The sequence below is a fragment of the Eriocheir sinensis genome, chromosome 3, assembly GCF_024679095.1.
Source record: "Eriocheir sinensis breed Jianghai 21 chromosome 3, ASM2467909v1, whole genome shotgun sequence".
NCBI classification, from domain to species: domain Eukaryota; kingdom Metazoa; phylum Arthropoda; class Malacostraca; order Decapoda; family Varunidae; genus Eriocheir; species Eriocheir sinensis.
In genome coordinates this window covers 3,249,101-3,261,600 of record NC_066511.1, presented here as the reverse complement: position 1 = coordinate 3,261,600, position 12,500 = coordinate 3,249,101, and positions in this window count along the sequence as shown.

Genomic DNA, 12,500 nt, shown 5'->3' with positions numbered 1-12,500 from the left:
TTGTGTATTTTTGTGTCCATTTGAGGGCAAATATACAATATTTTGGAATTCGTTTAGTATCTTCTGATGGTACTTCTTCGCCTTTTCTACTTCATCATTATTTTCTCCGATTACGTCTTGAGTATTTGGAGGGGTCACGATCCATTACACAAACATGTACAAACTGTCAGGTATGCATATTTCTATGGTTTCTTGATTGAGGTTTTTATAGACAACAAGGCCAGGTGTAGTCTTGCGATCTACATTTATCTTGGCTGTTACATGATGCAAGGATTGCCAGATTGATGAAATCTGTGTTGACTGGGTGGAAATTGCTAATTTCCAAAATATCTGTCTCTAGTTGTGTTTCAGTAACAGTTTTAAAGGCATCTACTGCCTCACCACTGGAAATATTTGGGAAAAGTAGCAATGGGTGGTTCATGGTCCTCTGCCTTCGGAAGTATATAGAACTACCAAAGTAGTTAGAAAGCTCTTCCTTTAAATGATGGGATCTATAAGATAGATCAAAATCTCCAGCCATGGCAAAAAATTCACATTGTTTTGAACATATTTAATCCATACTATAAACACAACCATTCTTGAAACTTTGTTGGATAATAGTGACAATAATTATTCTGGTAAATGCAATCTTCTTAGGGTCTCCTTCAGACGCATCGGCTGATCCAACAGTTCTCTCAGCTTTGATCCTGCAGGTCTTGTGGTATTGAGCTTCACTTGCCACTAGATCATTCTGCCCAATTCTGCATTTAAGAGTATAATCTTTTGCAGCACACTTATGATAAGGTTATGAACTCATGATAAACTTTCATCGTCTTTTTACCGAATGATCCCGGATTGCGAACTGTAACCCCAGTGTTTTTTGGAGTACACAGACGTCTTTTTATTTTATTTTTTACCCCCAGTGTACCTCATATTCCAGTGTACCCCATTTTTACCACCATGATATCCCAATGTACCCAATATTATCCCAATGTACCCCAATATTACACCAATCGTACCCCATTTAACTAATGTACATTTGGGTATATTGAGGTAATATTCTGTACATTGGGATATCATTGAGGTAATATTGTAGTATTGTAGAGACAGTATCATTGAAATACAATACTGAGATACATTAGGGTAGGCTATCACTGGGATAATACCGTAATACGTAATATACGTAATATTTCTACTATATTTAGCAGATCTGAGAGGCGTATTTCAGCGAGACACTTCCCATTTATTCATTATATTAATTTTTCACATTAATTCTTCGCACATATTTAGCAGACTTCATATTTATTCTTCACATTTTTTTTCACATTTAGCCTTCACATAATAGGGCCGCTTTTACAGTATATATGCCCTTTGCATACATAAGCTATCTAAAAAAATTATAGGCATTTGACCACGGAGGCATAACAGGTGAAATATTGGTGACAAGTAATAAAGTTCAGTTATTTAGTAGAGCTGAGCGGTATATGTCTGCGACGCAAAGACTCTTCACCTTTATTCACTAAAAGAAAGACCGCACCTTTATTCTTTAAATATATTCTTCACATTCATTCTTCACATTTATTTACCATACTTCACATTTATCCTTTACATATTAGGGCCGCTTTCACAGCATGTAGCTATACCCTCTGCATACATAAGCTATCTAGAATATTATAGGAGTTTGACCAGGGAGGCGTAACATCAGAAATAATGGTGACAAGTATTGAAGGTCTCATGACGTTTGCTGGTCAATTGGTGAAGTGAGTTCATGTCATTCAAATTCTTCAATTTTTTTCTCATATTACCATTGAAGCCCTGCAACGTGTTGCTGTATTTTTTAATAATTTGTACATTTATTTAAGTCTATAATATTACTATATGAGCAAGAATTCGCAAATAAATAGCATTGTTAAGCTCCATTGGGGAGCCCTCCGGCTACCAGGGAGTGCCGCGAAAGACGGCTGTGAAATCGGATTTCTTTTTGGTGACGGCGATCGACGCTCATTGGTAACGGTCAAAACAAAAGGAAGTGACTGTGAAATCGACCCTAAATATTTATCACATCAGTTGATTTTCACGTAATAACGAACTAAAAAAAATAATCCAGCTTTGTTGAAGGACAGATGAAATGAAACCGACAATAGTACCCCGAACAGGGTATTCCCCTCGACATAAGAAAACACTACTTCAGGCATTGTCCATTTTTCATTGGAAAATGTTTCCATAATCAATAAGCGTCGTGCGCTTAACGAGCACCGTGCATTTCTGTACACACACTTGGTCGTGGTCTTAGTTTGGGAGGTGGTCACACGTGTGTTGCTTACATTTCAAAATCATAGTATATTTCATATATGCCAGAATCTTTTTTTGTTAATTGTAGTTTAGCCTATTTAGAGAATGAAAAGGGCATTTGCCCTAAACTGAGGTTTTCTGATTATTTGCATTATTTTTTGCACTATGCTTAATGATGGTAACTAAATTGTTCCTAATATTATATTGGGTGGTTTGATGACACATTTGACGTAAAGATTTTTTTTTTCCAACAAGCCGAGTGAAATTGTGTAATACTGAGTCAGCTGCTTTTCAGGAGTTTGAGGGCCGCTTTCACAGTCACTGTCGTTTGTTTTGCAATTAGCGGTAATCGCCGCTACAAACAAGAAATCCGCTTTCACAGTCGTTCTTCGCGACGTTGTTTGTTTGCATCAATACCAGAGATTGGAACCTCTGGTAACGGAACTGTGGTAGCCGCGGGGGCTCCCCGATGGAGCTAACCAATGAAATTAATTAGTAAATAGTACAAATTCTTGCTCTCAAGTGGTTATATTATTTCTTTGAACGAATGTAAAAAATATTACACAATACAGCAACACGTTGCAGGGCTTCAATAGTAATATGAGAAAAAAATAGAAGAATTTGAATGACATGAACTCACTTCATCTGCTGACCAGTGCTGCTGAGAATTTATATTTGTTTATTGTTGCAAAAGTGCACAACAAAGAAGAGAGGACTTTAATAGTACTTTTCACCATTATTCACCTGTTATGCCTTCTTTGGTCAAACTTTCGTATTATTATAGATAGCCTAATATGTATGCATAGGGCATACATACAACGAAATCAGCCCTAATATATAAGAAATAAATGTGAAGTCTGCTAAATAAGTGTGAATAATGAACAACTGTTGAATATAGGTGAAGAATCTGTCTTGCTGACATCTGCTAAATAATAGAACTTTAATACTTGTCACCATTATTTCACCTATTATCCCTAGGAAATATTAGGCTATCAGCAGATTTGAGCGGTGTATTACAGCGAGACACTCCACATTTTTCATCATATTTATTCTTCACAGTTATTCTTTATATTTATTCTTCACGTTTACTTTTCAGTACGTTTATTTTTCACATTTACCTTTCATAATCCTCCATTCAGCTGATGTAATGTTGACATTTCCCGCCGCTCCGGCATACCAACACTGCCGAATCACGCGCCTTCGTCTTGTCATGATTGTCACCACGCTGGTAGTCGCCAATACCACGAAAACAACGACTGTGAAAGCGGATCGAGTCGATGGTAATGACTGCTACCAGGATGGTAGGGCTTTTGGTTAGGGTGTGTACCAGACGACTGTGAAAGTGGCCCTCAGTGAGAGCGCTCCAATTGGCCTGTTCGCAGTAGAAAGTGGAGATGCCTATTAACGCGAAAGTTTTAATTTTCTCTTCACTTCATGAGGCAGAGGGGTGACTTTGTTATTTTCAACGCCAATTTGCAAAGAGAATTTATCATTGGTTGTCTGAACAATGTAAGATAGTTTCAGAGAACACTTGATATAATTTTGACCTACTTCGCATATTATTATTATTTCATTATTATGATAAGCTACCAAAGCCTCCCTTCAGGGTGCAGATACAACAAGTTGGACCACACAAAATACCGAAAGGTACTGGAGAAAAGCAAAGGCAACGAATAGTTAAGAAACTGGCCAGTCAAAGCCAAGAAGAGGAAAAATAAAATTACTGTTTTAAAAAGACATTCACATGAGACTTAAATGTAGAAATGTCTGCAGAAAGGGCAATCTCATTGCGTAATTGATTCCATAAACATGTCAACGACGGAAGAACACATCGTGAGAATTGTGTCATACAAAAATTCATATGATTAAAAGCAGGATCGTTTTGACTAAAAGGATGAGGCAAAGCATTGTGTAAGGGATGCTGATTATTCTTAAAAACTTTAAATAAAATGCTAAGAGTACCAACTTGACGCCGATGATCAAGATCAAGAACAAGTGCCGGAGAAATAAATTTAATTGAATTGATAGCTCTGTCACGTAGCTTTAAATGGCAATTGGCAGCAGACATCCAAACAGGAGCACAATACTTAAGGTGGGGCAAAATGAATGCATAAAAAGATTTGATTACAATTGAGTCACAAGCAAATATTTTGAAGCACTAACGAAGCCTGTCTTCTGTGCAATAGTGGAAGACATGGAACGGATGTGCTTCTCAAATGTCAGTTTAGAATCAAGAGTGATTCCCAACAAACGAATACTAGAAACATCCTTAATCTGTTCACCAAAAATATGCAAACAAGGATGAGGTGGATTCAAAGTACGGGGATCTACTGATGGTAATGGAATGCGTTTTATTAGCATTAAGCTTCATGCCCCAAAGTTGACACCAAGCGATGATCATTGCCAAGTCCCTATTCAGATATGCAGCAACTTCACCTCTGTTGCTAGGAGAGTGAACAGAGGAGTATAGAACATAAGAACATAAGAACGTAAGGAGTCTGCAAGAGGCCGGTTGGCCTATACAAGGCAGCTCCTGTACACTCAACCCCACCTTACCTCACCATCCATGGCTTTATCTAACCTCTTCTTGAATGTATCTATGGTATTGGCACCCACAACATGGCTCCCAAGCCTGTTCCATTCATCTACCACTCTATTGGTGAACCAATTCTTGCCTATGTCTTTGTTGAATCTGCATTTGTCTAACTTAAAACCATTGTTACGCGTCCTACCTGGCTCTTTTACTATCAAAATCTTATTGACATCCCCTTTATTAAAGCCCTTCATCCATTTATAGACTTCGATCAAGTCTCCTCGCAACCTTCGCCTTTCTAGAGAGTGTAGATTTAAATGCTTCAGCCTGTCTTCATAAGACAAGTTTCTCACCCCCTGTATCATCTTTGTCATCTTCCTCTGTACAGATTCTAACATCTTGATATCCATTCTATAGTAGAGGGACCAGAACTGAACTGCATAATCGAGATGAGGTCTAACTAGTGCTAAGTAAAGTTTGAGGATGACTTCAGCGCTCCTATTGCTTACGCTCCTTGAGATGAAACCAAGTACTATGTTTGTCCGATTTTTAGCCTGAATGCATTGAGCCCTAGGACGGAGGTCAGCGCTTACTAGTACTCTTAAGTCTCTCTCACGCCCAGACCTGCTTAGGGGAGTGTCATTTAAGTAGTAGTTGTGTGAGGGATTATTCCTACGTACACTCAGAATGCTACACTTCCCGACATTGAATTCCATCTGCCACTTCCCCGCCCAATCATATAATCTGTCAAGCTCATCCTGGAGAACGCTAGCGTCCCTGTCTGATTGGATTACTCTACAGATCTTGGTATCATCTGCGAACTTACTGACAAGTCATTGATGTAAATAATAAAAAGCAGAGGACCCAGCACCGACCTTTGTGGGACTCCACTCGTAACACTGCCCCATTCAGATTTTTTACCATTTATTTGCACTCTCTGCTTCCTACCACTAACCCACGCCCTGATCCAGTTCAAAACTTTCCCATCTACGCCGTGAGCCTGTAATTTTAGTAATAGCCGGTGATGAGGAACTTTGTCGAACGCTTTACTGAAATCTAAATATAATATGTCATAGTTTTCATCTCTGTCAACCGCCTCGATCACTTTAGTGTAGAAGGACAACAGGCTAGTAAGGCAAGACCTACCCTTTGTGAACCCATGCTGTGAATCATGAATTAAACTATGCTTCTCTTGATGGTCCCGAATGTTCCCGGCTACAATTGACTCCAACAGCTTTCCTACAACTGATGTTAAGCTAATTGGACGATAGTTTGAGGTGGCTGACTTGTCTCCCTTTTTGAAAATCGGCGTCACATTAGCTACTTTCCACTGATTGGGCACATACCCAGAATTTACCGACATCTTAAAGATATCGGTAATTGGGCCACTGAGGACCTCCTTGCACTCTTTCAGAACCCGTGGGAATACTTCGTCTGGGCCCGGCGATTTGTTTTTCTTCAACCTACCAATCTCATCCTGGACTACTTGCCTAGTGATGATCACATCCCTCAACTTGTCGTTCTCTTCGCCCTCATATACCTGAACTCTCTCCGGAATGGTTGTTAGATTTTCCTGCATGAAAACTGAGAGGAAATAGTCATTCATCATTTGATTCATATCTTCTCCATTCTCAACGAGCTCACCTGTGTTTGTTTTCAACGGTTCAATTCTGTCCCTTGTTTTCGTTCTGTACAATTTGAAGAAGCCCTTGGGATCGCTCTTGGCCTCGTTGGCTACCCTAATCTCATAATTCCTTTTTGCTAGGCGGGTGTTCTTCTTCACCAACTTGGCTAGCTCAACATACCTACCCCTGAGGTGTGTTTCTCCGTTCTTTATTTTCCTATAAATTCCTCTCTTCAAGTCAGTCTCATGCTTGAGTCTGCGGGTCATCCATTTAGGGTCGTTATTTTCCTTCCTATGTGTTTGGTAAGGGATATGCTGTCTCTGACCCTCTGCAGTTACTCTCACTAAATTATTGTAGGTCATTTTTACGTGATTCCCCTGTCTTTCCGGTTCCAGCCCTGAGATCTGTCCCTCATCCAGCCCTAAGGTTCCCCAATTTACCTCCTCAAGGTATCTTCTGAGCCCCTCATAATCAGCTCTTCTATAGTCAGGAACCAACAGAGTTGAGTTCATGGGTCACCGCCCAGTCAAATTTAAACCTTATTTCCTTGTGATCACTGCCACCTAATTCTCCCCCAGCATCTAGCTCACTGATCATATTCTCGTTGTTAGTTAGGACTAAGTCTAAAATGTTATTTCCTCTGATGGGCTCAGGCACTGTCTGCTTGAGAAAATTATCTTGTATTACTTTCAGAAAATCCTCAGATTTTAGATCACCCACCACGCCCTCCCAGTCTATATTCCTATAGTTAAAATCCCCCATTATGCAGACATTTTTGCTCCTGCTCGCCCTGCCTACCTCTTGCAGTAATATATCAGTGTCCTGCCTGCTAAGGTTGTGTGGCCTGTAAAAAAAAACCAGAATTAGTTTGTCTTTCCCTTTGTGGACGTCCACCCAAACTGATTCTGAGTTGCCATTTGTTTGAACAGAATTGTTCGCGGAACATTTAAGTGTATCTTTAACATAAAGTGCCACCCCCCTCCCCTTCTTCCCTTTCTATCTTTTTGAAACATTTGATAACCATCTATTTCATACTCTGACATGAAGTTTTTGTTTGCAGTATCCACCCATGTTTCCGTGATAGCTATAATGTCGAATTTCTCGACACATGCTTTCCTCCTCAGTAGATCTATCTTGTTCCTGAGACTCCTACTGTTGGTGTAATAAGCCGTTAGCCCGTCCTTTCTTACATCCTTTCGATTACTCCTGCGCCCCGTAGTCCCAGTCTGCGATGCAGAGCCACTGATGTTAGGCCCTCCCCCTTAGCCTACTCTAAAAAATCCTGTAGGGTGCTAAGTGATCGCTCGAGGGAGTCTGCGAGAACCTCTACCCCTTGGAGTGACAAGTGCACTCCATCCTTGGCATACAAGGTGCCCTTCTCGTAAAAGAGGTCCCAATTATCAATGAAAAGCCAACCATTACGCCTTACTGCTAAGGCCCTGGAAAGCCATTCCTCACCTAACCCCCTCCTTGGCAAAATACCACAAACGGCCGGCACCCCCCGAGTCTCTCATTTTAGCGAACGATTCCCTAAAGCGCCTAAATATCTCTTCGCTTCCCACTCTACCGATATCATTACCACCGAAACTGCAGAAGACGATTGGCTGAGTACTTTTCCCCGCTAAAATATCCTCAATCCTGTCAGAAATGTGTTGTATACCTGCCCCGGGAAAGCAAACTCTAAGTCTATTGTCCTCATCCTTTGAACAAAAGTACCCGTCAATGAGCTTGATTTGACTATCCCCAACAACTAAGACCTTCCTGGGAACGGCGCCAGGAGCGGGAAGAGAAGCTGGAACAGGAGGAAGGGGCGGGGAGAGAGAGGAAGAAGTGGTAACAGGGTGGGTGGCTGTGGCGGAAGAGATAGGGGGGGGAGGAGGAGTACAGAAGTTTTTTGTAGACCATAAAACAACGAACAACAGGTCTTAAATTCTACAGCGGTGCAACCGAAGATTCATAATTTCATTTACCATGATACCGCTAGTGAATCAAAGATTATTGAAGAATAATGTTCTTAATATTCATAACTTTGTTTTGAATTACATTGTGGTAAGCAAAACATTATTTTTTTTTATAGTAGACCCGATGGAGTCCGTTTCAAGTTTTGTGCATGCACAATTCTTTCCGCCGGATTGAACGACCTCGCCTGACAAAGAAAGCATTCGCCGAACGAAAGATGAGCAAGAAACACATGCAATCAGAATCGAACGGATTGATAATTTTGCTCTCCGTCGGACGTCCATTAACGCTATCCGGCAAGATGTTACAGTTACAGAAGGTATTCACTGTCTACCTTGATTCCCATTTTATCTCACTCTAATTTCTTCAGTACTTATTCTAAGCAAACCATGAATAATATTTAAGATATTCTGTCACCTGGCTTAATGGCATAATGCATTTTTTGAATGAATTTTTCTATGATCTTATTGAAATACTTGTAGATTGCAGAACCGAACCGAATACGTCACAGTTCTTTAATTCTTTTATATCACCTTTCTTGGGGAATTGATATAATAGTGACATTCTTCCAGCTGTAATTCTGCAAGCATTTTTTATGTCTATATCTATGTTGCAATCATTTTGTCTATGTCTATGTTGTTTTTTTACGTATGAAATCTCCTGAATCATTTATTAGGTCCATAGTGAGGCATTCCTTTTTCCATTTTACTCCTATTAAGGGGACCTTCTTAGGTGAAAAGTGTTGAAATTTCTCAAAATATTTTTTTTCATTAGGTAGTACGGTTCGTAAACTCTCTTATCCAAGAAACACCTGGAAGAGCAGCTTAGAACAGCAACATCTTACAAGAGAAATGCTTTTGGGAAACAACACGGAGATTCTACTTCAACATGTCCTGACACAAGACGTTCTCCCATCCTAGAGGCACCTACATCAAAACAACAATCCATTAAACGTGCAAGAGAAGATCTACAAGCCCTACCAAGTGCACGAAGAACAAGTTTTTGACGAGTACCCCGCGCAGTCCGTAGTAACACCTTGGTCAGCCAATTAAAGACCAGGACGCAGGAGGACCAACAGTAGAGCATCCACCCCTCGCTCCCCTCATTGTGCCAGACACGCCAGTCCTGTCGACGGACCGACTTGTCGGCTAGATTTCTGATCACTGATAGAGTCGGTCTGTCGCCCCTGCTACGGGCCGCCTTTTTGGCAGGGCCCGTGCTCCCTCGTGCAAGTAGGGAGCAATCTCCACCTTCCCCCCACACACACACACACACACACGCACACACACACACACACACATTCACACATCACACACACACAAGCCATTCTTCGGTATCCTTCCCAAGGAAAGACTAAACAGTTGAGGAAGGTCTAGGACCTGAACGTGATCTAGCGAACATGACTAGCTTCGACGAAGTCATGTTTGGTTAAGAAAGAGTATAAGACTATCAGAAGATATAAGGAGATAATATCTTAAGAAAATTGAAGTCAATGCTCAACGAGCTATCGGTATTCAATGAGATATGCATTAGAGAAAGACTCCATGCCTATATACCTCAATATATATATATAGCTATTGGAGCAGACATATATATAGTATATGCATATAGAAATATATAGATAATTACTGAGCAGCGAGGCAGAAACTGAGCAAATATATATATAAATATATAAAAAGAAGAAAGCAAAAAACAGCCTATCCTCCATACCCTTTCTTATTTCACTTCTTTGACCTCCCATTTTCTATAATAATACTCATCAAGCAGCAATATATTATTCCCGCTTGACTTGGACGAAAACGTGAAATCATTCTGAAACTTTATAAAAACATGAGAAAAACGAAAGCGAGGATGAGTTTGCATATGAAAAATATATGTTATATTACTGGGGCGAAATAACCATAATATATATAAGAAAACGAATTCAGGGAACTTATGAATTATGGAAAGCAATATATCTTAGTGTGCACCCCTTTTACCGTGTGAGACGACAATTACTGCCACCCATTACTGCAGCTCTGAGGAGGAGGAGGAGGTATATATAGGCGGAGGCGGGGACGATATATATAAAATATATGACTGAAGACGACCCCAGCCACCAATGATTCTCTCTCTTCATTTCTCTATTTCTCTTTTTCTTCTTGGGGAGGCGGTTTCTTTCTCGACAGAGTACCTTTTTCTTTTTTCTTTTTCTTTCCTCCGCAGGAAGGGATTCCTCTCCTTTGCCGAGTCCTCAATTCCCTGCCCGGTGCTACTAAGACTCTCTCTCTCTCTCTTTCAAATGCTGCCGAGTGGCTTAGAACTACCTACATGCTGGGTCCAGAAGACTCGACCTATTAACCTTAGACTCTAGGACAGCTTTTATGGATCCTGCCCTAAAGATGAGCTTCAAAATATCAGTTCTGATCCTAAAAGGTTCTTCAGATCGCTAGCAAGATGGCAAGCGCCAGTCAGGGTTTTAATTTTCCAAACAGGTAATGAGGCTGAGGAGGATGGGAAGGTGGAAGGCGGAGGGGGGAAGAAGCCTTTGGCCGACCTGGATCAGTTCCCCACTGTGAGGGATATATATGCTATATATATATCGTCAGATATTGCTGAGTATATAAGTTGCGATCTGGAGGCATCGAGGAAGACTTGGTGTGGGGTGGTGGGGGTATATATATATCGGTAGTATATATATATATATATAGGGGGGAGTGGTGGGGGAATGTAGGTCATATAGTGTTGGTGGTATATATATGGTATATATAATATCATATATATAGTTGCCGCCCTATATATATTGTGGCGAAGTGGTGTTGTTTGGTGCGTACAATGGACTGATATATATGAACCGATAGGTGGATATAGGTAATATATAGCATATATGTATGTGACGGGTATATGAATGGGTATATCATTATAATATATATATACAGTGTACTAGATGAGCAGATAGATAGGATACATATATGTACCCTTGGTGTAGGCAGGTTGAATCCATAGCAAATCGACGTGTTCCCGTTCAGGAGGACGTAAACCAATCCTGACCGAAAGCACTAAGTTTAGATTTTCAGTCACCGAACACATCCAAGTAGCTTTTATGGTTAGGCCTCGAGAGCTTAAAATTTATTCGAAGCATTATTGCCATCTGACAGAAGACCACTTATTGAGCTTAAGGTATTCTGAGGATCTTAATACAGAATTTCAATAATGAGCTCAGAAAAGTAGCAGAGCTACCCTATGGAGTAAGTTTATCCATGCTATATTGTTAATGAAGACCAAAAAAACAAGAAACACTGCCTGCGCCAGAAATGAGCTGGGCCGAAAAAAAATCTTTAATAGAGCAGGAGCACGGCACTGGGAAGAGAAGCCTTACCTGGAATGTCATACGCCACACCATCACGCGCACACACACACACAAACACACACACACACACTACTATGCAATCAGGCTACGACGTAAAAAAAACCTCCACCAAACAGCACATCATGAGGGGACGTATAGATGATATATATATATATATATATACACGCCTCCGCACTTACCCTGTATATATATACATATAGCCACCCAGCGAGCCAGCCAGGTATTCCGGCAATGTCTTTCCTCTTCACACACACATACAGATAGAGGATATATATATATATATATATATATATATATATAAAGATAGATAGACTGAGGATAGTTCGATACTGACTGCAGGATAATAAAGTATACATGATGAGACATATAATGATATATTCCATGCAATGAATCCGGCATAACATTCTTTCTGCACATCAGGGAAAAAATAAGTTTATTTTTTTATTAAAAAGGTATATCTATAAATTATTTCCAACTTCCTGCCAACACGGGTCACAAAGAATCGTGCATGGAAACACACAAGACACACACAAGCATTGACACACACACACACACACACACACACACACACACACACACACACACATCTAGAAGCAACAAGAGCAGAGGAAAACCAGAACAATAACATAACATAAACTGCCAACAGAAACTGTCTGAGGAGCCTGAACGGGGAAGTCTGTTGGCTCTGCGATAAGTGATCACTCAAGTTTTTCATGACAATTTATACGTCCATTAACGTCTTTAAGATATTGCTATAGTTGAC